This window comes from Hyla sarda, unplaced genomic scaffold (assembly GCF_029499605.1).
Source record: "Hyla sarda isolate aHylSar1 unplaced genomic scaffold, aHylSar1.hap1 scaffold_434, whole genome shotgun sequence".
Classification (NCBI taxonomy): Eukaryota; Metazoa; Chordata; class Amphibia; order Anura; family Hylidae; genus Hyla; species Hyla sarda.
In genome coordinates this window covers 40780-64944 of record NW_026610448.1, presented here as the reverse complement: position 1 = coordinate 64944, position 24165 = coordinate 40780, and the positions used below count along the sequence as shown (strand labels likewise).

General features: G+C 44.8%; 7 non-coding genes across 7 annotated transcripts; all 7 read left to right on the top strand.

The window, feature by feature from the left end:
• The first annotated feature begins 753 nt into the window (after positions 1-753).
• LOC130334494 (U2 spliceosomal RNA) lies at positions 754-944 on the top strand. The gene has a single exon (XR_008876291.1). It is a non-coding gene; the product is annotated as a U2 spliceosomal RNA (small nuclear RNA).
• A 2076-nt stretch (positions 945-3020) lies between these two features.
• Positions 3021-3211, top strand: LOC130334491 (U2 spliceosomal RNA). Its single transcript, XR_008876289.1, has one exon. It is a non-coding gene; the product is annotated as a U2 spliceosomal RNA (small nuclear RNA).
• A 2093-nt stretch (positions 3212-5304) lies between these two features.
• Positions 5305-5495, top strand: LOC130334490 (U2 spliceosomal RNA). Its single transcript, XR_008876288.1, has one exon. It is a non-coding gene; the product is annotated as a U2 spliceosomal RNA (small nuclear RNA).
• Positions 5496-12437: 6942 nt separating this feature from the next.
• Positions 12438-12630, top strand: LOC130334477 (U2 spliceosomal RNA). The gene has a single exon (XR_008876279.1). It is a non-coding gene; the product is annotated as a U2 spliceosomal RNA (small nuclear RNA).
• Positions 12631-14717: 2087 nt separating this feature from the next.
• On the top strand, positions 14718-14908 carry LOC130334489 (U2 spliceosomal RNA). Its single transcript, XR_008876287.1, has one exon. It is a non-coding gene; the product is annotated as a U2 spliceosomal RNA (small nuclear RNA).
• Positions 14909-16996: 2088 nt separating this feature from the next.
• LOC130334488 (U2 spliceosomal RNA) lies at positions 16997-17187 on the top strand. Its single transcript, XR_008876286.1, has one exon. It is a non-coding gene; the product is annotated as a U2 spliceosomal RNA (small nuclear RNA).
• Positions 17188-19281: 2094 nt separating this feature from the next.
• On the top strand, positions 19282-19472 carry LOC130334487 (U2 spliceosomal RNA). Its single transcript, XR_008876285.1, has one exon. It is a non-coding gene; the product is annotated as a U2 spliceosomal RNA (small nuclear RNA).
• The last annotated feature ends 4693 nt before the right edge of the window (positions 19473-24165 follow it).

The window sequence follows — 24165 nt, the reverse complement described above, 5'->3', positions numbered from 1 at the left end:
CTAGGTGTAAACAACATCTCTCCTTTGCTGTGTATGTGACTATGGAGCTGTTTGGTGATGTCGTCTATTATGGCCTTCATAGAAGCAACAGGAGATTGTTGCATCCATCTAGAACCCTCAGAACTACAGTGCTATGATGTCACTCACTTCCACAGGCCTTGCAGAGTGTAAACAACAACAACCCAGCTTTGTTGTGTATGTAACCATAGGGATTGTGATGTCACCTAGAACCTTCACAGCAGCGACAGCTTTATGAGGAGCATCAGCACTGCTCTGCCTGAGCAGAACCATCACCGCCATAGGTTGTCAAATAACCCGGATTTAACCCACACAGGTAAGTCCAATGGGGTGCAGGCATGTCCTCTATGCTTACAGCTTCCCGTGGGTGTTGGTTTGATACCGTTTGGGGACAGCCAAGGAGGCATCTGCAGGCAACAAAGGTAGGTGTGTGCTTGTGTGTGTGTTTCCTATGCAGATCCTAAGCCCAGTGTCACATGCAAGTAGGAGGAGTAAGAAGGGTTCCTGGCAAATCCGGGTTATGGATTGCATTTAAAAAGGCCCCGTGGGAGTGCAATGGGCCCCTGTCTTGCTGCTTAGCAATAATGGTATGGGTTTAGGTTCTGCTGTGTGTACTGGTGGTTGACTGCCCCCCAGCCCAGAGTGTGCATGGAAAATTGTCTGGCAGCCTCCCTGACAGCAAGCAGTGATAGTGCCCATGAAGGGGACCTTGTTGGGCCCGCCCCTTTCACGGTTATCGCTTCTCGGCCTTTTGGCTAAGATCAAGTGTAGTATCTGTTCTTATCAGTTTAATATCTGATACGTCCCCTATCTGGGGACCATATATTAAATGGATTTTTGAGAACGGGGGCCGATTTCGAAGCTTGCTTCCGTCGCCCTATGCATTGACCCGATATGGCAGTATCTTCGGGTACAGTGCACCACCCCCTTACAGGGTTAAAAAGAAAGATTCCTACTTTCATTGCTACCTGCTTGCTGGCTAGCCAGCTAGCCAGCCCTGTGGGCCTTGCTGCTGCTGCTGCTGCTGCTGCTGCAGCCAAAAAACAAAAGGTGGTGCTGCTGCTGCTTCTGCTGCTTCTGCTTGTGTCTGGCCGCTGTTGGAGCGTCCAGGCACAGGACTTCTGCTGCTGCTGACTAAATGGCCTCCTTAATTGGATCATTTGAGTAGCCAGCACACCTGTGCAGGTAGGGCATGACATGATAGGCAGCTGCCTTGATAGCGGGTGGGTGCTGAATGTTCCTAATTGACAAAATAAGATTAATGCTTATGAAGAAATATAAAATCTCATCCCTTCCCCAATATCGCGCCACACCCCTACCCCTTAATTCCCTGGTTGAACTTGATGGACATATGTCTTTTTTCGACCGTACTAACTATGTAACTATGTAACATAACATGGGGGGGTCTCCTGGCTGTTCACACAGGTGTGTCATTGCTGTACATTGACCATGCATTGCTTCTGTGGTATTGCAAAGGCAAAGACAAATGCTTCCAGCCATCCATTGCACTAATGGATTGGTCATCAGCTGGCTGTCTATGTCCCGCATCAATATAGACCAAAGTACAGAGGGTTAGGCTATGCTATAGTGCACCTACCTGATGCATCAGAAGGTGCGAGGCCCTTGCTAAATTCTGTGCACAGACTTTGAGATCTATGCTTTAGACTGTATCTAAACCTGCTCCAACATGGACTGACATTCTGGCCTACTTTCAGCCGATGCGACTTGTCTGTCGCTGAACAGTCGCTTTTTATGTATTCAGCACCTATGTATAATGTTGTAAAAATGCTCTAGAAGCTAAAGTCGCAGAAATGTCACACATATTTGGCCTGCAACTTTCTGTGCGACAAATTCAGACAGGAAAAATCAGTATAAATCCTTAGAAAATTATCCCCCAGTGTCTCCATCTGCTGGCGGTATTGAATAAGCATTGCTGCACTGATGGGGTATGCATTAGACGAAAAAAAAGAAGAAAAAGAAGAATAATACGCCCAGAAAAGAGGCGAAAAGGAGAAAAACGTAAAAAAACGTGAAAAAAAAGTAAGAGGAAGAGAAGGGAAAAAAAGGTGGAAATGGGTTTAAAAGTGATTTCGGCGGAGAAATATATATATATATATATATATATATATACGCGCACACACACACATATATATAAACGTATTCTCCGTTGAGATATTGCAGCCGCTGCTGTGTCCAGGCCCAGGAGCCTTAGCACTGTGCTGTGATGTCACTCAATACCACTGACATCACTAGGTGTAAACAACATCTCTCCTTTGCTGTGTATGTGACTATGGAGCTGTTTGGTGATGTCGTCTATTATGGCCTTCATAGAAGCAACAGGAGATTGTTGCATCCATCTAGAACCCTCAGAACTACAGTGCTATGATGTCACTCACTTCCACAGGCCTTGCAGAGTGTAAACAACAACAACCCAGCTTTGTTGTGTATGTAACCATAGGGATTGTGATGTCACCTAGAACCTTCACAGCAGCGACAGCTTTATGAGGAGCATCAGCACTGCTCTGCCTGAGCAGAACCATCACCGCCATAGGTTGTCAAATAACCCGGATTTAACCCACACAGGTAAGTCCAATGGGGTGCAGGCATGTCCTCTATGCTTACAGCTTCCCGTGGGTGTTGGTTTGATACCGTTTGGGGACAGCCAAGGAGGCATCTGCAGGCAACAAAGGTAGGTGTGTGCTTGTGTGTGTGTTTCCTATGCAGATCCTAAGCCCAGTGTCACATGCAAGTAGGAGGAGTAAGAAGGGTTCCTGGCAAATCCGGGTTATGGATTGCATTTAAAAAGGCCCCGTGGGAGTGCAATGGGCCCCTGTCTTGCTGCTTAGCAATAATGGTATGGGTTTAGGTTCTGCTGTGTGTACTGGTGGTTGACTGCCCCCCAGCCCAGAGTGTGCATGGAAAATTGTCTGGCAGCCTCCCTGACAGCAAGCAGTGATAGTGCCCATGAAGGGGACCTTGTTGGGCCCGCCCCTTTCACGGTTATCGCTTCTCGGCCTTTTGGCTAAGATCAAGTGTAGTATCTGTTCTTATCAGTTTAATATCTGATACGTCCCCTATCTGGGGACCATATATTAAATGGATTTTTGAGAACGGGGGCCGATTTCGAAGCTTGCTTCCGTCGCCCTATGCATTGACCCGATATGGCAGTATCTTCGGGTACAGTGCACCACCCCCTTACAGGGTTAAAAAGAAAGATTCCTACTTTCATTGCTACCTGCTTGCTGGCTAGCCAGCTAGCCAGCCCTGTGGGCCTTGCTGCTGCTGCTGCTGCTGCAGCCAAAAAACAAAAGGTGGTGCTGCTGCTGCTTCTGCTGCTTCTGCTTGTGTCTGGCCGCTGTTGGAGCGTCCAGGCACAGGACTTCTGCTGCTGCTGACTAAATGGCCTCCTTAATTGGATCATTTGAGTAGCCAGCACACCTGTGCAGGTAGGGCATGACATGATAGGCAGCTGCCTTGATAGCGGGTGGGTGCTGAATGTTCCTAATTGACAAAATAAGATTAATGCTTATGAAGAAATATAAAATCTCATCCCTTCCCCAATATCGCGCCACACCCCTACCCCTTAATTCCCTGGTTGAACTTGATGGACATATGTCTTTTTTCGACCGTACTAACTATGTAACTATGTAACATAACATGGGGGGGTCTCCTGGCTGTTCACACAGGTGTGTCATTGCTGTACATTGACCATGCATTGCTTCTGTGGTATTGCAAAGGCAAAGACAAATGCTTCCAGCCATCCATTGCACTAATGGATTGGTCATCAGCTGGCTGTCTATGTCCCGCATCAATATAGACCAAAGTACAGAGGGTTAGGCTATGCTATAGTGCACCTACCTGATGCATCAGAAGGTGCGAGGCCCTTGCTAAATTCTGTGCACAGACTTTGAGATCTATGCTTTAGACTGTATCTAAACCTGCTCCAACATGGACTGACATTCTGGCCTACTTTCAGCCGATGCGACTTGTCTGTCGCTGAACAGTCGCTTTTTATGTATTCAGCACCTATGTATAATGTTGTAAAAATGCTCTAGAAGCTAAAGTCGCAGAAATGTCACACATATTTGGCCTGCAACTTTCTGTGCGACAAATTCAGACAGGAAAAATCAGTATAAATCCTTAGAAAATTATCCCCCAGTGTCTCCATCTGCTGGCGGTATTGAATAAGCATTGCTGCACTGATGGGGTATGCATTAGACGAAAAAAAAAGAAGAAAAAGAAGAATAATACGCCCAGAAAAGAGGCGAAAAGGAGAAAAACGTAAAAAAACGTGAAAAAAAAGTAAGAGGAAGAGAAGGGAAAAAAAGGTGGAAATGGGTTTAAAAGTGATTTCGGCGGAGAAATATATATATATATATATATATATATATATATATATATATATATATATATACGCGCACACACACACATATATATAAACGTATTCTCCGTTGAGATATTGCAGCCGCTGCTGTGTCCAGGCCCAGGAGCCTTAGCACTGTGCTGTGATGTCACTCAATACCACTGACATCACTAGGTGTAAACAACATCTCTCCTTTGCTGTGTATGTGACTATGGAGCTGTTTGGTGATGTCGTCTATTATGGCCTTCATAGAAGCAACAGGAGATTGTTGCATCCATCTAGAACCCTCAGAACTACAGTGCTATGATGTCACTCACTTCCACAGGCCTTGCAGAGTGTAAACAACAACAACCCAGCTTTGTTGTGTATGTAACCATAGGGATTGTGATGTCACCTAGAACCTTCACAGCAGCGACAGCTTTATGAGGAGCATCAGCACTGCTCTGCCTGAGCAGAACCATCACCGCCATAGGTTGTCAAATAACCCGGATTTAACCCACACAGGTAAGTCCAATGGGGTGCAGGCATGTCCTCTATGCTTACAGCTTCCCGTGGGTGTTGGTTTGATACCGTTTGGGGACAGCCAAGGAGGCATCTGCAGGCAACAAAGGTAGGTGTGTGCTTGTGTGTGTGTTTCCTATGCAGATCCTAAGCCCAGTGTCACATGCAAGTAGGAGGAGTAAGAAGGGTTCCTGGCAAATCCGGGTTATGGATTGCATTTAAAAAGGCCCCGTGGGAGTGCAATGGGCCCCTGTCTTGCTGCTTAGCAATAATGGTATGGGTTTAGGTTCTGCTGTGTGTACTGGTGGTTGACTGCCCCCCAGCCCAGAGTGTGCATGGAAAATTGTCTGGCAGCCTCCCTGACAGCAAGCAGTGATAGTGCCCATGAAGGGGACCTTGTTGGGCCCGCCCCTTTCACGGTTATCGCTTCTCGGCCTTTTGGCTAAGATCAAGTGTAGTATCTGTTCTTATCAGTTTAATATCTGATACGTCCCCTATCTGGGGACCATATATTAAATGGATTTTTGAGAACGGGGGCCGATTTCGAAGCTTGCTTCCGTCGCCCTATGCATTGACCCGATATGGCAGTATCTTCGGGTACAGTGCACCACCCCCTTACAGGGTTAAAAAGAAAGATTCCTACTTTCATTGCTACCTGCTTGCTGGCTAGCCAGCTAGCCAGCCCTGTGGGCCTTGCTGCTGCTGCTGCTGCTGCAGCCAAAAAACAAAAGGTGGTGCTGCTGCTGCTTCTGCTGCTTCTGCTTGTGTCTGGCCGCTGTTGGAGCGTCCAGGCACAGGACTTCTGCTGCTGCTGACTAAATGGCCTCCTTAATTGGATCATTTGAGTAGCCAGCACACCTGTGCAGGTAGGGCATGACATGATAGGCAGCTGCCTTGATAGCGGGTGGGTGCTGAATGTTCCTAATTGACAAAATAAGATTAATGCTTATGAAGAAATATAAAATCTCATCCCTTCCCCAATATCGCGCCACACCCCTACCCCTTAATTCCCTGGTTGAACTTGATGGACATATGTCTTTTTTCGACCGTACTAACTATGTAACTATGTAACATAACATGGGGGGGTCTCCTGGCTGTTCACACAGGTGTGTCATTGCTGTACATTGACCATGCATTGCTTCTGTGGTATTGCAAAGGCAAAGACAAATGCTTCCAGCCATCCATTGCACTAATGGATTGGTCATCAGCTGGCTGTCTATGTCCCGCATCAATATAGACCAAAGTACAGAGGGTTAGGCTATGCTATAGTGCACCTACCTGATGCATCAGAAGGTGCGAGGCCCTTGCTAAATTCTGTGCACAGACTTTGAGATCTATGCTTTAGACTGTATCTAAACCTGCTCCAACATGGACTGACATTCTGGCCTACTTTCAGCCGATGCGACTTGTCTGTCGCTGAACAGTCGCTTTTTATGTATTCAGCACCTATGTATAATGTTGTAAAAATGCTCTAGAAGCTAAAGTCGCAGAAATGTCACACATATTTGGCCTGCAACTTTCTGTGCGACAAATTCAGACAGGAAAAATCAGTATAAATCCTTAGAAAATTATCCCCCAGTGTCTCCATCTGCTGGCGGTATTGAATAAGCATTGCTGCACTGATGGGGTATGCATTAGACGAAAAAAAAGAAGAAAAAGAAGAATAATACGCCCAGAAAAGAGGCGAAAAGGAGAAAAACGTAAAAAAACGTGAAAAAAAAGTAAGAGGAAGAGAAGGGAAAAAAAGGTGGAAATGGGTTTAAAAGTGATTTCGGCGGAGAAATATATATATATATATATATATATATATATATATATATACGCGCACACACACACATATATATAAACGTATTCTCCGTTGAGATATTGCAGCCGCTGCTGTGTCCAGGCCCAGGAGCCTTAGCACTGTGCTGTGATGTCACTCAATACCACTGACATCACTAGGTGTAAACAACATCTCTCCTTTGCTGTGTATGTGACTATGGAGCTGTTTGGTGATGTCGTCTATTATGGCCTTCATAGAAGCAACAGGAGATTGTTGCATCCATCTAGAACCCTCAGAACTACAGTGCTATGATGTCACTCACTTCCACAGGCCTTGCAGAGTGTAAACAACAACAACCCAGCTTTGTTGTGTATGTAACCATAGGGATTGTGATGTCACCTAGAACCTTCACAGCAGCGACAGCTTTATGAGGAGCATCAGCACTGCTCTGCCTGAGCAGAACCATCACCGCCATAGGTTGTCAAATAACCCGGATTTAACCCACACAGGTAAGTCCAATGGGGTGCAGGCATGTCCTCTATGCTTACAGCTTCCCGTGGGTGTTGGTTTGATACCGTTTGGGGACAGCCAAGGAGGCATCTGCAGGCAACAAAGGTAGGTGTGTGCTTGTGTGTGTGTTTCCTATGCAGATCCTAAGCCCAGTGTCACATGCAAGTAGGAGGAGTAAGAAGGGTTCCTGGCAAATCCGGGTTATGGATTGCATTTAAAAAGGCCCCGTGGGAGTGCAATGGGCCCCTGTCTTGCTGCTTAGCAATAATGGTATGGGTTTAGGTTCTGCTGTGTGTACTGGTGGTTGACTGCCCCCCAGCCCAGAGTGTGCATGGAAAATTGTCTGGCAGCCTCCCTGACAGCAAGCAGTGATAGTGCCCATGAAGGGGACCTTGTTGGGCCCGCCCCTTTCACGGTTATCGCTTCTCGGCCTTTTGGCTAAGATCGGGGTTTATTGCCTCGGTCGGCGCTGAGGGTGCGAGTGAACTGCGCCGCGACTAGCTGCGTAGGTGATCAAGACTGTGGTACTCGTTACCGACAGATTTGGAAAGATGGCTGGATCCAACATGTCTGCAGTGGAGAAGACCGTACGCATCAAGGTGCTAACCACGGATCGTCTAAGAAACAGCATTGAATACATCGGCCATACCATTGTGGAGCGACTGGCAGGATTTTCCTTGAGCGACCTCTTTTGTGTCCAGGAGAACAAGCGCCAAGGTATTTATGACGTGTCCTTCTTATATGATGCTGACTGCCAGAACTTTTATGAGTGCTTAAAACGGAACAGTGGAAGTGAGGTTTTGCGGGATGTGTCCTTTTATCCCCTTTTTGAAATGGGGACAAAGACTTTGTTTATCCACATGTACAATCCGTTTGTTGATGTCTCTATGATTAAGAACTTCTTGAGCATCTATTGTGAGTCTATTGCTGGTGGTACTAAGCAGACAAGCAGCATTGGTGTATTTAATGGCACGTATAAGTTCTTTGTGAAGTTGCGGCTTGATGGAGATTGCATTGGAGGCGTTAAGCACCCTCCGGCGAACTTTACCATTGCTGGTTTCAGAGGTTATCTCTATTACTACGGACAGCCATCTTTCTGTAGAAATTGTCTATTGTTTGGACATGTGAAGGAGGCCTGCCCTGGCAGTAAGAAATGCAGGAACTGTAAGCAACCGGGGCATGAGGCGGGTGCATGTCCACACCCGAGGACCTGTGACCTATGTGGGGAAGCTGGCCATGTGTACAAGAACTGTCCAGTGTTGAAGAGGAGGGAGGAGGAGAGGAGAATGGAAGAGGAAATGGTGGAGAGGAGGAGGGCAGCTGCAGCTGCGGCTGCAGTGGTTCCTGCAAGAGAGAGCGTTATTATTGGAGAGGTACAGAGTCCTGTGGTGGTAGAGGAGCAAGTGAAGGTGGTGGAGGAGCAAGTGGTGGTGGAGGAGGAGCAAATGGCGGTGCAAGTGGAAGAAGGGGAGATTGAGGATGCTCCCAGTCCCCCGGCTGAGGAGTCGCCGCAAATTGAAGAGTGGTCTTCTTCTGAGGGTGAAGACCGTGAGGAGAGACATAGAGAGAGAGAGAGGATGACTTTGATCTTTTTCGTCCCCCCAAGAAGACGGCCAGGAAGCTTTCTGGTGGACAGATGGAGTCGACGCTGGTGGCTACGGACAATCGGTATCAACCGCTATCTGAGAGCGACATGGATGCGTGCTCTGCGGGAGAAGCTTCTCCCACACCGCTGAGGAAAGCTACCTAAATAACTTTCTTCTTTTCTGTCAAATTCTTCCTTAGGGTTGTTAAGATGGTGGTATGTCTTTTTTAGTCGGTTCTATAAACGTTAGAGTCTTTAGAAGTAAAGTCAGAAGGACAGTAATTTTGGAGGACTTGGCAGGGAAAAAAGCGGACATTATTTGTTTGCAGGAATGTGGGCTAAATGATATTCCGGGGAAGGGAGAATGGGCTTATGGTCCTGCTGTTTGGTCGGTGTCTGGGCATAATAGGAATGATGGGGTAGGGGTGCTTTTTAAGAGCTTTAAGTTTGAAGTTTGTAGTTATGTGGTAATAGAGGAGGGGAGGTGTATCATGGTGGAGGTTAAGGTGCAGGGGGTTAAATTTAGGTTGATAAATGTGTATGCGCCGGTAAGGAGGGAGGAGCGGGTGGGGTTGTTGGAGGTAATTAAGAGGTTTCTGCCGGGTAAAATACCTTTGGTGTGGGTGGGGGATTTCAATTGTGAAATTGAGGGGAATGTGGATGTATCTGGGAATATTCTTAAAAGTATGGTGTGTGACTTTAAGTTAAAGGATGTGGCTGAAGCGTGTGGAGTGTGTCCTTTGTTAGATACATATTATTCTGATAGTGGAAGTCATAGTTCCAGACTTGATATGTGTTTTGTGTCTAAGGGTGTGTTATGTAAGAATTATATGCAAAAAAAAGTAGGATATTCAGATCATGAGTATGTGTGTTGTGAGTTAGTATTGGATGCAGATTGTGTGAGTGGGAGGGGTGTATGGAAATTAAATGTTAAATTGTTGGAAGTGGAAGGAGTGTATGATAGATATGTTAATAAGTATAGGGGTTGGTGTAAGAAAAAGAATGATTTTCCTGATATATTGTGTTGGTGGGAATGGGTTAAGGGTCAAACAAAAGTTTTCTTTAAAAGAGAGGGATATAAGCGGAATGCTGGGAGGAAGAAGAAGTATGAATGGTTGAATAAAAGATTGGTGTTTCTCAATAAGTTAAAGAAGTATGGCTGGAGTGTGGGTGAGCAGATTGAGGTTGTGAAGAGTGATCTAAAAAATTGGTTGAATGAGAAAGGTAAAGAGTTGATGTATCAAGCAAAACTTGATAAGTTAGAGAAAGATGAAAAATGTTCGAGATATTTCTTTAAAAAAGTTATTGGGAAGAGAGAGGATATGGTAAGAGTGTATGATGATGATGGCTGTCTGGTTAAAGGTAAAGCTGTGTTGGGAGTGGTTAAAATTTTTTATGAAGAGTTGTATGCGGTAAAAGATTGTGAAGAGGACTTGCAGGATGAAGTGTTGAGAGTGCTTGATAAGAGAGTGGATGGTAGTGAATATGGGACTCTGATGAGAGAGATTGGAGAGGAGGAAGTGAAGAGGACTGTGGATAGTATGTCAAGAAATAAAACGCCTGGAGAGGATGGGTTGCCTGTTGAATTTTATGCTTGGATTTGGGATGTTGTGAAGGATGATTTGGTGGAAGTGTATAGGTATATGTGGAGGAAGGAGAGAATGGTGGAAAGTATGAAGAGTGGAGTGGTTGTGTTGATTTATAAGAAAGGTGATGTGAATGATGTGAGGAATTGGAGGCCGATAACTTTGTTGAATGTAGATTATAAGGTGTTTGCTAAAATAATTACAAATAGGATGAGAGATGTGGTTGAGCAGGTGATTGGAGAAGAACAAGTGTGTGGAGTGCCTGGGAGAAGAATAAATGAAAATTTGTGTTTGTTGAGAGATTTGTTATGGGATAGTATGAGTAGGAAACAGGAGGTTAGAGTGATGTCGATAGATTTTGAAAAGGCGTTTGATCGTCTGTCACATAGGTTTTTGTTTAGAGTATTAGTGAGAATGGGATTCCCGGGGGATTTTGTAAATGTTGTAAGGATGCTGTATGATGGAGTATATAGTAAGGTTTTGATAAATGGTTGGATGTCTGAGAAGGTGAAAGTATGTTCTGGTGTAAGGCAGGGTTGTCCGTTGTCCCCTATGGCTTTTATATGTGCTATGGAGCCATTATTAGAGATGTTGCGGCGGGATAAGTGTGTTAGAGGGTTAAAAATTCCAGGGAGTGGTGGGAGAGAAGTCAAAGTTTTGGCCTACATGGATGATGTGTGTATTTTGGGAGAGTCTGTGGCTGTTATGAGAAGGGCAAAGTTACTAGTTGGATTGTTTTGTGGAGCATCTGGGTTTAAGGTGAATTGGGACAAAAGTGAGTATAAATGTTTTGGTAGTATGCAAGGAAGTGAGGATGTGGGTATGAAGAATATTGAAGGTGGTATTCAGGTTTTAGGTGTTAAAATGGATGAAAGATTGGATGGGAGAGAAAGTTGGGATGATGTAGAGAAGAGAGTGTCCAAAAAATTGAGTCTTTGGAGGTTGAGAGATTTGTCTATGGTTGGGAAAGTGCTGGTTGTGAAAAGTGTAATATTGCCTATTTTATTGTATGTGGCAATAGTGTTTCCGCCAAGTTACATGGTTTTAAGGAAGTTAAAAAGAATTTTGTTTGTGTTTTTTTGGGGTACAAAAGTGGAAAGAGTGAGGAGAGAAGTTGTGATGAAGGATGGTAGTAAGGGTGGAATGGGATTTCCAAATCTAGATGTGTATTTGGGGGTGAATGTGGTGTTTGCGGTTAGAAGGATGATGAGAGGAGAAAAGAATTTTGCATGTATGTTGAGATATTTAGGTGGGCGTGTGTTATGCAAATTAGGTTGGCTGGAGAGAGATTTGAGAGTGCCTTATGCGTTTGTGTGCCCGAGTTGGTATTTGTATGTGGAAAAGTTTTTGGAGAGTTATAGGTTGATTGGTGTGAGAAAGGAGTTGTTTGAAAGTAAGAAGAATGTGTTTGGGTATGTCGCCGCAAGTGAGGTGGAGTGTCCGATTAATATGGTAAGAGGCCAGGATGTGTCTAAGGTGTGGAAGAGTTTAATGACAGATGGAATATCAAATAGACAGAGAGAGATAGGATGGCAGTGTTTGCATGGAGCGTTACCAGTAAGAGAGTTCCAAAGGAATAGAGGAATTGGAAGGAGTGAAATATGTCCGAGGGAAGATTGTAGTGGGGTTGAAAGTGTGATGCATGTGATTTGGAATTGTGACATGGCTCAGAATGTATGGAGAGGGATAGGTCCGTTGTGTAAGGAGTTGACTGGGATAAATAGGTTGTCATATGAGGTTGTGATGTTTGGTCTTAGTATGATTGGAAGAAAGAATGAAAGGGTGTTGTTTGTGTTGTTGGCGATTGTGAAGGAAGTCTTGTGGGATGTTAGAAATTTATATGTGTTTAAGAGAAAAGATGTGACTGTGGAAGGAAGTTTAAGAATGATTCTGGATAGGTTGTACACCGTTTATTTACGTGATAAAAAGAAATTAGGTGAAATAGATGCAGAGGGGATATGGAAATTTTTGAAGTGGAGACATGTTGTAAGGGTGTAATGGTGATGGTATTTGAATTTGTTTTGAATTTGCTTTGAACAAATAAAGAATGACCTAATGATGAGTTAGACTTTACCATGAGTCAAAAATGACGCGTTATCTAAGTGGTGTTTAGTCTAAACCTGAAGGTTTATAAAAAAAAAAAAAAAAATCTGTTCTTATCAGTTTAATATCTGATACGTCCCCTATCTGGGGACCATATATTAAATGGATTTTTGAGAACGGGGGCCGATTTCGAAGCTTGCTTCCGTCGCCCTATGCATTGACCCGATATGGCAGTATCTTCGGGTACAGTGCACCACCCCCTTACAGGGTTAAAAAGAAAGATTCCTACTTTCATTGCTACCTGCTTGCTGGCTAGCCAGCTAGCCAGCCCTGTGGGCCTTGCTGCTGCTGCTGCTGCTGCAGCCAAAAAACAAAAGGTGGTGCTGCTGCTGCTTCTGCTGCTTCTGCTTGTGTCTGGCCGCTGTTGGAGCGTCCAGGCACAGGACTTCTGCTGCTGCTGACTAAATGGCCTCCTTAATTGGATCAATTGAGTAGCCAGCACACCTGTGCAGGTAGGGCATGACATGATAGGCAGCTGCCTTGATAGCGGGTGGGTGCTGAATGTTCCTAATTGACAAAATAAGATTAATGCTTATGAAGAAATATAAAATCTCATCCCTTCCCCAATATCGCGCCACACCCCTACCCCTTAATTCCCTGGTTGAACTTGATGGACATATGTCTTTTTTCGACCGTACTAACTATGTAACTATGTAACATAACATGGGGGGGTCTCCTGGCTGTTCACACAGGTGTGTCATTGCTGTACATTGACCATGCATTGCTTCTGTGGTATTGCAAAGGCAAAGACAAATGCTTCCACAAATCCATTGCACTAATGGATTGGTCATCAGCTGGCTGTCTATGTCCCGCATCAATATAGACCAAAGTACAGAGGGTTAGGCTATGCTATAGTGCACCTACCTGATGCATCAGAAGGTGCGAGGCCCTTGCTAAATTCTGTGCACAGACTTTGAGATCTATGCTTTAGACTGTATCTAAACCTGCTCCAACATGGACTGACATTCTGGCCTACTTTCAGCCGATGCGACTTGTCTGTCGCTGAACAGTCGCTTTTTATGTATTCAGCACCTATGTATAATGTTGTAAAAATGCTCTAGAAGCTAAAGTCGCAGAAATGTCACACATATTTGGCCTGCAACTTTCTGTGCGACAAATTCAGACAGGAAAAATCAGTATAAATCCTTAGAAAATTATCCCCCAGTGTCTCCATCTGCTGGCGGTATTGAATAAGCATTGCTGCACTGATGGGGTATGCATTAGACGAAAAAAAAGAAGAAAAAGAAGAATAATACGCCCAGAAAAGAGGCGAAAAGGAGAAAAACGTAAAAAAACGTGAAAAAAAAGTAAGAGGAAGAGAAGGGAAAAAAAGGTGGAAATGGGTTTAAAAGTGATTTCGGCGGAGAAATATATATATATATATATATATATATATATATATATATATATATATGCGCACACACACACATAGATATAAACGTATTCTCCGTTGAGATATTGCAGCCGCTGCTGTGTCCAGGCCCAGGAGCCTTAGCACTGTGCTGTGATGTCACTCAATACCACTGACATCACTAGGTGTAAACAACATCTCTCCTTTGCTGTGTATGTGACTATGGAGCTGTTTGGTGATGTCGTCTATTACGGCCTTCATAGAAGCAACAGGAGATTGTTGCATCCATCTTGAACCCTCAGAACTACAGTGCTATGATGTCACTCACTTCCACAGGCCTTGCAGAGTGTAAACAACAACAACCCAGCTTTGTTGTGTATGTAACCAAAGGGATTTGTGATGTCACCTAGAACCTTCACAGCAGCGACAGCTTTATGAGGAGCATCAGCACTGCTCTGCCTGAGCAGAACCATCACCGCCATAGGTTGTCAAATAACCCGGATTTAACCCACACAGGTAAGTCCAATGGGGTGCAGGCATGTCCTCTATGCTTACAGCTTCCCGTGGGTGTTGGTTTGATACCGTTTGGGGACAGCCAAGGAGGCATCTGCAGGCAACAAAGGTAGGTGTGTGCTTGTGTGTGTGTTTCCTATGCAGATCCTAAGCCCAGTGTCACATGCAAGTAGGAGGAGTAAGAAGGGTTCCTGGCAAATCCGGGTTATGGATTGCATTTAAAAAGGCCCCGTGGGAGTGCAATGGGCCCCTGTCTTGCTGCTTAGCAATAATGGTATGGGTTTAGGTTCTGCTGTGTGTACTGGTGGTTGACTGCCCCCCAGCCCAGAGTGTGCATGGAAAATTGTCTGGCAGCCTCCCTGACAGCAAGCAGTGATAGTGCCCATGAAGGGGACCTTGTTGGGCCCGCCCCTTTCACGGTTATCGCTTCTCGGCCTTTTGGCTAAGATCAAGTGTAGTATCTGTTCTTATCAGTTTAATATCTGATACGTCCCCTATCTGGGGACCATATATTAAATGGATTTTTGAGAACGGGGGCCGATTTCGAAGCTTGCTTCCGTCGCCCTATGCATTGACCCGATATGGCAGTATCTTCGGGTACAGTGCACCACCCCCTTACAGGGTTAAAAAGAAAGATTCCTACTTTCATTGCTACCTGCTTGCTGGCTAGCCAGCTAGCCAGCCCTGTGGGCCTTGCTGCTGCTGCAGCCAAAAAACAAAAGGTGGTGCTGCTGCTGCTTCTGCTGCTTCTGCTTCTGCTTGTGTCTGGCCCCTGTTGGAGCGTCCAGGCACAGGACTTCTGCTGCTGCTGACTAAATGGCCTCCTTAATTGGATCATTTGAGTAGCCAGCACACCTGTGCAGGTAGGGCATGACATGATAGGCAGCTGCCTTGATAGCGGGTGGGTGCTGAATGTTCCTAATTGACAAAATAAGATTAATGCTTATGAAGAAATATAAAATCTCATCCCTTCCCCAATATCGCGCCACACCCCTACCCCTTAATTCCCTGGTTGAACGTGATGGACATATGTCTTTTTTCGACCGTACTAACTATGTAACTATGTAACATAACATGGGGGGGGGTCTCCTGGCTGTTCACACAGGTGTGTCATTGCTGTACATTGACCATGCATTGCTTCTGTGGTATTGCAAAGGCAAAGACAAATGCTTCCAGCCATCCATTGCACTAATGGATTGGTCATCAGCTGGCTGTCTATGTCCCGCATCAATATAGACCAAAGTACAGAGGGTTAGGCTATGCTATTGTGCACCTACCTGATGCATCAGAAGGTGCGAGGCCCTTGCTAAATTCTGTGCACAGACTTTGAGATCTATGCTTTAGACTGTATCTAAACCTGCTCCAACATGGACTGACATTCTGGCCTACTTTCAGCCGATGCGACTTGTCTGTCGCTGAACAGTCGCTTTTTATGTATTCAGCACCTATGTATAATGTTGTAAAAATGCTCTAGAAGCTAAAGTCGCAGAAATGTCACACATATTTGGCCTGCAACTTTCTGTGCGACAAATTCAGACAGGAAAAATCAGTATAAATCCTTAGAAAATTATCCCCCAGTGTCTCCATCTGCTGGCGGTATTGAATAAGCATTGCTGCACTGATGGGGTATGCATTAGACGAAAAAAAAGAAGAAAAAGAAGAATAATACGCCCAGAAAAGAGGCGAAAAGGAGAAAAACGTAAAAAAACGTGAAAAAAAAGTAAGAGGAAGAGAAGGGAAAAAAAGGTGGAAATGGGTTTAAAAGTGATTTCGGCGGAGAAATATATATATATATATATATATATATATATATATATATATATATATATGCGCACACACACACATAGATATAAACGTATTCTCCGTTGAGATATTGCAGCCGCTGCTGTGTCCAGGCCCAGGAGCCTTAGCACTGTGCTGTGATGTCACTCAATACCACTGACATCACTAGGTGTAAACAACATCTCTCCTTTGCTGTGTATGTGACTATGGAGCTGTTTGGTGATGTCGTCTATTACGGCCTTCATAGAAGCAACAGGAGATTGTTGCATCCATCTTGAACCCTCAGAACTACAGTGCTATGATGTCACTCACTTCCACAGGCCTTGCAGAGTGTAAACAACAACAACCCAGCTTTGTTGTGTATGTAACCAAAGGGATTTGTGATGTCACCTAGAACCTTCACAGCAGCGACAGCTTTATGAGGAGCATCAGCACTGCTCTGCCTGAGCAGAACCATCACCGCCATAGGTTGTCAAATAACCCGGATTTAACCCACACAGGTAAGTCCAATGGGGTGCAGGCATGTCCTCTATGCTTACAGCTTCCCGTGGGTGTTGGTTTGATACCGTTTGGGGACAGCCAAGGAGGCATCTGCAGGCAACAAAGGTAGGTGTGTGCTTGTGTGTGTGTTTCCTATGCAGATCCTAAGCCCAGTGTCACATGCAAGTAGGAGGAGTAAGAAGGGTTCCTGGCAAATCCGGGTTATGGATTGCATTTAAAAAGGCCCCGTGGGAGTGCAATGGGCCCCTGTCTTGCTGCTTAGCAATAATGGTATGGGTTTAGGTTCTGCTGTGTGTACTGGTGGTTGACTGCCCCCCAGCCCAGAGTGTGCATGGAAAATTGTCTGGCAGCCTCCCTGACAGCAAGCAGTGATAGTGCCCATGAAGGGGACCTTGTTGGGCCCGCCCCTTTCACGGTTATCGCTTCTCGGCCTTTTGGCTAAGATCAAGTGTAGTATCTGTTCTTATCAGTTTAATATCTGATACGTCCCCTATCTGGGGACCATATATTAAATGGATTTTTGAGAACGGGGGCCGATTTCGAAGCTTGCTTCCGTCGCCCTATGCATTGACCCGATATGGCAGTATCTTCGGGTACAGTGCACCACCCCCTTACAGGGTTAAAAAGAAAGATTCCTACTTTCATTGCTACCTGCTTGCTGGCTAGCCAGCTAGCCAGCCCTGTGGGCCTTGCTGCTGCTGCAGCCAAAAAACAAAAGGTGGTGCTGCTGCTGCTTCTGCTGCTTCTGCTTCTGCTTGTGTCTGGCCCCTGTTGGAGCGTCCAGGCACAGGACTTCTGCTGCTGCTGACTAAATGGCCTCCTTAATTGGATCATTTGAGTAGCCAGCACACCTGTGCAGGTAGGGCATGACATGATAGGCAGCTGCCTTGATAGCGGGTGGGTGCTGAATGTTCCTAATTGACAAAATAAGATTAATGCTTATGAAGAAATATAAAATCTCATCCCTTCCCCAATATCGCGCCACACCCCTACCCCTTAATTCCCTGGTTGAACGTGATGGACATATGTCTTTTTTCGACCGTACTAACTATGTAACTATGTAACATAACATGGGGGGGGGGGGGGGTCTCCTGGCTGTTCACACAGGTGTGTCATTGCTGTACATTGACCATGCATTGCTTCTGTGGTATTGCAAAGGCAAAGACAAATGCTTCCAGCCATCCATTGCACTAATGGATTGGTCATCAGCTGGCTGTCTATGTCCCGCATCAATATAGACCAAAGTACAGAGGGTTAGGCTATGCTATTGTGCACCTACCTGATGCATCAGAAGGTGCGAGGCCCTTGCTAAATTCTGTGCACAGACTTTGAGATCTATGCTTTAGACTGTATCTAAACCTGCTCCAACATGGACTGACATTCTGGCCTACTTTCAGCCGATGCGACTTGTCTGTCGCTGAACAGTCGCTTTTTATGTATTCAGCACCTATGTATAATGTTGTAAAAATGCTCTAGAAGCTAAAGTCGCAGAAATGTCACACATATTTGGCCTGCAACTTTCTGTGCGACAAATTCAGACAGGAAAAATCAGTATAAATCCTTAGAAAATTATCCCCCAGTGTCTCCATCTGCTGGCGGTATTGAATAAGCATTGCTGCACTGATGGGGTATGCATTAGACGAAAAAAAAGAAGAAAAAGAAGAATAATACGCCCAGAAAAGAGGCGAAAAGGAGAAAAACGTAAAAAAACGTGAAAAAAAAGTAAGAGGAAGAGAAGGGAAAAAAAGGTGGAAATGGGTTTAAAAGTGATTTCGGCGGAGAAATATATATATATATATATATATATATATATATATATATATATATATATATATGCGCACACACACACATAGATATAAACGTATTCTCCGTTGAGATATTGCAGCCGCTGCTGTGTCCAGGCCCAGGAGCCTTAGCACTGTGCTGTGATGTCACTCAATACCACTGACATCACTAGGTGTAAACAACATCTCTCCTTTGCTGTGTATGTGACTATGGAGCTGTTTGGTGATGTCGTCTATTACGGCCTTCATAGAAGCAACAGGAGATTGTTGCATCCATCTTGAACCCTCAGAACTACAGTGCTATGATGTCACTCACTTCCACAGGCCTTGCAGAGTGTAAACAACAACAACCCAGCTTTGTTGTGTATGTAACCAAAGGGATTTGTGATGTCACCTAGAACCTTCACAGCAGCGACAGCTTTATGAGGAGCATCAGCACTGCTCTGCCTGAGCAGAACCATCACCGCCATAGGTTGTCAAATAACCCGGATTTAACACAGGTAAGTCCAATGGGGTGCAGGCATGTCCTCTATGCTTACAGCTTCCCGTGGGTGTTGGTTTGATACCGTTTGGGGACAGCCAAGGAGGCATCTGCAGGCAACAAAGGTAGGTGTGTGCTTGTGTGTGTGTTTCCTATGCAGATCCTAAGCCCAGTGTCACATGCAAGTAGGAGGAGTAAGAAGGGTTCCTGGCAAATCCGGGTTATGGATTGCATTTAAAAAGGCCCCGTGGGAGTGCAATGGGCCCCTGTCTTGCTGCTTAGCAATAATGGTATGGGTTTAGGTTCTGCTGTGTGTACTGGTGGTTGACTGCCCCCCAGCCCAGAGTGTGCATGGAAAATTGTCTGGCAGCCTCCCTGACAGCAAGCAGTGATAGTGCCCATGAAGGGGACCTTGTTGGGCCCGCCCCTTTCACGGTTATCGCTTCTCGGCCTTTTGGCTAAGATCAAGTGTAGTATCTGTTCTTATCAGTTTAATATCTGATACGTCCCCTATCTGGGGACCATATATTAAATGGATTTTTGAGAACGGGGGCCGATTTCGAAGCTTGCTTCCGTCGCCCTATGCATTGACCCGATATGGCAGTATCTTCGGGTACAGTGCACCACCCCCTTACAGGGTTAAAAAGAAAGATTCCTACTTTCATTGCTACCTGCTTGCTGGCTAGCCAGCTAGCCAGCCCTGTGGGCCTTGCTGCTGCTGCAGCCAAAAAACAAAAGGTGGTGCTGCTGCTGCTTCTGCTGCTTCTGCTTGTGTCTGGCCCCTGTTGGAGCGTCCAGGCACAGGACTTCTGCTGCTGCTGACTAAATGGCCTCCTTAATTGGATCATTTGAGTAGCCAGCACACCTGTGCAGGTAGGGCATGACATGATAGGCAGCTGCCTTGATAGCGGGTGGGTGCTGAATGTTCCTAATTGACAAAATAAGATTAATGCTTATGAAGAAATATAAAATCTCATCCCTTCCCCAATATCGCGCCACACCCCTACCCCTTAATTCCCTGGTTGAACGTGATGGACATATGTCTTTTTTCGACCGTACTAACTATGTAACTATGTAACATAACATGGGGGGGGGGGGGGTCTCCTGGCTGTTCACACAGGTGTGTCATTGCTGTACATTGACCATGCATTGCTTCTGTGGTATTGCAAAGGCAAAGACAAATGCTTCCAGCCATCCATTGCACTAATGGATTGGTCATCAGCTGGCTGTCTATGTCCCGCATCAATATAGACCAAAGTACAGAGGGTTAGGCTATGCTATTGTGCACCTACCTGATGCATCAGAAGGTGCGAGGCCCTTGCTAAATTCTGTGCACAGACTTTGAGATCTATGCTTTAGACTGTATCTAAACCTGCTCCAACATGGACTGACATTCTGGCCTACTTTCAGCCGATGCGACTTGTCTGTCGCTGAACAGTCGCTTTTTATGTATTCAGCACCTATGTATAATGTTGTAAAAATGCTCTAGAAGCTAAAGTCGCAGAAATGTCACACATATTTGGCCTGCAACTTTCTGTGCGACAAATTCAGACAGGAAAAATCAGTATAAATCCTTAGAAAATTATCCCCCAGTGTCTCCATCTGCTGGCGGTATTGAATAAGCATTGCTGCACTGATGGGGTATGCATTAGACGAAAAAAAAGAAGAAAAAGAAGAATAATACGCCCAGAAAAGAGGCGAAAAGGAGAAAAACGTAAAAAAACGTGAAAAAAAAGTAAGAGGAAGAGAAGGGAAAAAAAGGTGGAAATGGGTTTAAAAGTGATTTCGGCGGAGAAATATATATATATATATATATATATATATATATATATATATATATATGCGCACACACACACATAGATATAAACGTATTCTCCGTTGAGATATTGCAGCCGCTGCTGTGTCCAGGCCCAGGAGCCTTAGCACTGTGCTGTGATGTCACTCAATACCACTGACATCACTAGGTGTAAACAACATCTCTCCTTTGCTGTGTATGTGACTATGGAGCTGTTTGGTGATGTCGTCTATTACGGCCTTCATAGAAGCAACAGGAGATTGTTGCATCCATCTTGAACCCTCAGAACTACAGTGCTATGATGTCACTCACTTCCACAGGCCTTGCAGAGTGTAAACAACAACAACCCAGCTTTGTTGTGTATGTAACCAAAGGGATTTGTGATGTCACCTAGAACCTTCACAGCAGCGACAGCTTTATGAGGAGCATCAGCACTGCTCTGCCTGAGCAGAACCATCACCGCCATAGGTTGTCAAATAACCCGGATTTAACCCACACAGGTAAGTCCAATGGGGTGCAGGCATGTCCTCTATGCTTACAGCTTCCCGTGGGTGTTGGTTTGATACCGTTTGGGGACAGCCAAGGAGGCATCTGCAGGCAACAAAGGTAGGTGTGTGCTTGTGTGTGTGTTTCCTATGCAGATCCTAAGCCCAGTGTCACATGCAAGTAGGAGGAGTAAGAAGGGTTCCTGGCAAATCCGGGTTATGGATTGCATTTAAAAAGGCCCCGTGGGAGTGCAATGGGCCCCTGTCTTGCTGCTTAGCAATAATGGTATGGGTTTAGGTTCTGCTGTGTGTACTGGTGGTTGACTGCCCCCCAGCCCAGAGTGTGCATGGAAAATTGTCTGGCAGCCTCCCTGACAGCAAGCAGTGATAGTGCCCATGAAGGGGACCTTGTTGGGCCCGCCCCTTTCACGGTTATCGCTTCTCGGCCTTTTGGCAAAGATCACGTGTGGATTTCTGTGCGTGGTTTGGGTTGAAAGGAGTGGTGATCGGGGCCCTCTTTACGGGGGGCCCTGGATTGTTGCTGAGCTGCGATCGTGGGTTTTACCTGCAAAAATGAGCGAGAAGGCGCGTGGACTTGAGGACACGGTGCGGATCTACGTTCCTGGCGAGCACCGGGGGACGATCGGACTTGACCAAATCGTTTTGGAGATTCTTCGCAAGCTTGATTACCTACAGGTATGGAATGTATTGGCTATACAGGATTTTCCTAGGCAAGGAATTTATGATATTACTTTTTGTGGTTCTGAGATTTGCCAGAGAGTCTATATGGATCTTGAAGAAATGAAGAGGAAAAGTGAGCCTGCTATAATGAAGAAGATTAAAGTGGAACCGTTATTTATGAATACAACAAAGGTAGTAATTGTCCACATGTATAATCCTAAGGTTTCTGATGAAATGGTTACAAACTTTTTGTTCCGGTATTGCGAGGAAGTGAAATTTATAGGAAGACTTAAGAACAAGTTTGGGTACTTTAATTGTAAGAGAAAGTTTATTGTAAAATTTAAAAAAGATGAAGGAATGCAAGATGGAAGGAAGAGCATACCACAGGTGTTTTCTATCGGAGGAGAGAGAGGTTTCTGCTTTTATGAAGGCCAGTTGCAATATTGTAGAAAGTGCCATGCCTATGGCCATGTGCAGGATTATTGCCCTGAGAAAGGAGAATGTTGCAGAAATTGTGGGAAAACTGGTCATGAAGCAAGTATCTGTACAGAGAAGAAGACATGTGATATCTGTGGAAGTGAGGAACATTTGGCAAGAGGCTGTGATATGTGGTATAAAAAGAAGAGAAGTTATGCTGATGCAGCTGGGAATAGAGGAGAACAAAGAGAAAAAGGGGGAGGGAGGTTTGTTCCTGGAGTTGGTGAGAGTGTGAGTGTTAATGTGGCACAGGTGGCTGAGGAAAGTTCTGTGATAGTGGAGCACATTAGCACTCAGGAGAGGTCAGGGGAGGAGGGTGTTTCCACTGCTGTGACTGGTGAGGAGACAGGTGTGGGAGGTGAATTTACCTTGGTGAAAAAGAAAAAAGCAAAAAAAGTGAAAGTGGTGGAGAAAATTGAGACAGTGTATGGTGATGTTCTTTCTAGTGAAGAGGCTATGGATGATATTGAATGTCCAAACCCAATTGTGGGGGAGGAGGAGGGAATGGAAGTTGTTGGGTCATCTCAGAGATCTCTAACACCTGGTCAGAGAGTTTCTCGCAGTAAGGAAGAAGAGGAGGAGGAAGATGAGGATGTGCAGGTTGTGAATAAAAGGTGTAAGACAGGGAGCTGGTCTGAGGATCAGGAAGCCCTTGTTCTTGGTAGTGATAATGAAATAGACAGGGACTCTAACATAGGGTCGCCTGATTGTTTTGCAAGTTTACATAGGAAAGTTGAAGGCCAAAATGTTAATTTCTAAGTTAAGATGGATTTTAAAGCATTTGGTTTTCTTTTCCTAGTTATTATGACTTTGGTTGTAACAACTATTAATGTAAGAAGTATTGAGTCTGAAATTAGGAGAGCTGCAATTTTTGATATTCTTGAGAATGTTAGAAGTGATGTGATATGTTTACAGGAGTGTGCAATAAAGTCAGCACCTTATGCAAATGAGTGGAAGTGTGGGCAGTCCTTCTGGTCCACATGTGCAGAAAACAAAAATGAAGGTGTGGGGATTTTATTGCAAAACAGGGACATTAAAGTTTTAAATTGCCAAATTTTAGTACCTGGTCGTTGTATGGTTTTAAATTTTGAGGTTTTGGGCCAGAGGATGAGAATTTTTAATGTGTATGCTCCAGCAGAAAAACAAGCACGTTTGTCTTTTTTAGAGTCCCTTAAGTTTTTTATCCCTGGTCGTGAAGATACTATTATTGTTGGCGATTTTAACTGCATTAGATCCGTCAATGATCGTGAGAGCTCTGCTGAGGTTAGAACTGATATTACTTCCAATGTTTTAAATCAAATTATTCAAGACTTGCATTTTACTGATGTTGGACTGATGGTTAGCACTGATGAAAGATATACGTACATATCAGATAGTGGCCGCTGTAAATCCCGGATCGATTACATCCTGGTCTCTGATGGGATTAAGGTGGTCCGGTGCAATCAAATGATGTCAACTTTCTCAGACCACAAGATGGTGTCGGCTGAGATAAGTGTCACAGAGTCCCTTCATTTTGGGAGGGGGCTCTGGAAATTAAATGTAAGTCTATTGGAAGATGAGGAAGTAATGGCTGGTTTTAATCATGTGTTTTTATCCTGTGTTTCTAAACAACCTGATTTTAGTAATGTCTTAGTGTGGTGGGAATGGGCTAAAGGAGAGTTTTCTAATTTCTTTAAGATGTTTTGCATAAAGAGAGCACAAGAGAAGAGGAGGAGTGATGAAAGGCTTGTATCCCGGTTAGAGACTCTCTATAAGTTTAAACGTGTTGGTGTGGAGGTGGAGAATGAGATTGTTAAGGTGAAGGGGGAGATGAAAAAAAGGTTGTTGGAAAAGGGAAGAAATATTGTATATAAGTCTAAAGTGCAGCACCTAGAAGAAAATGAG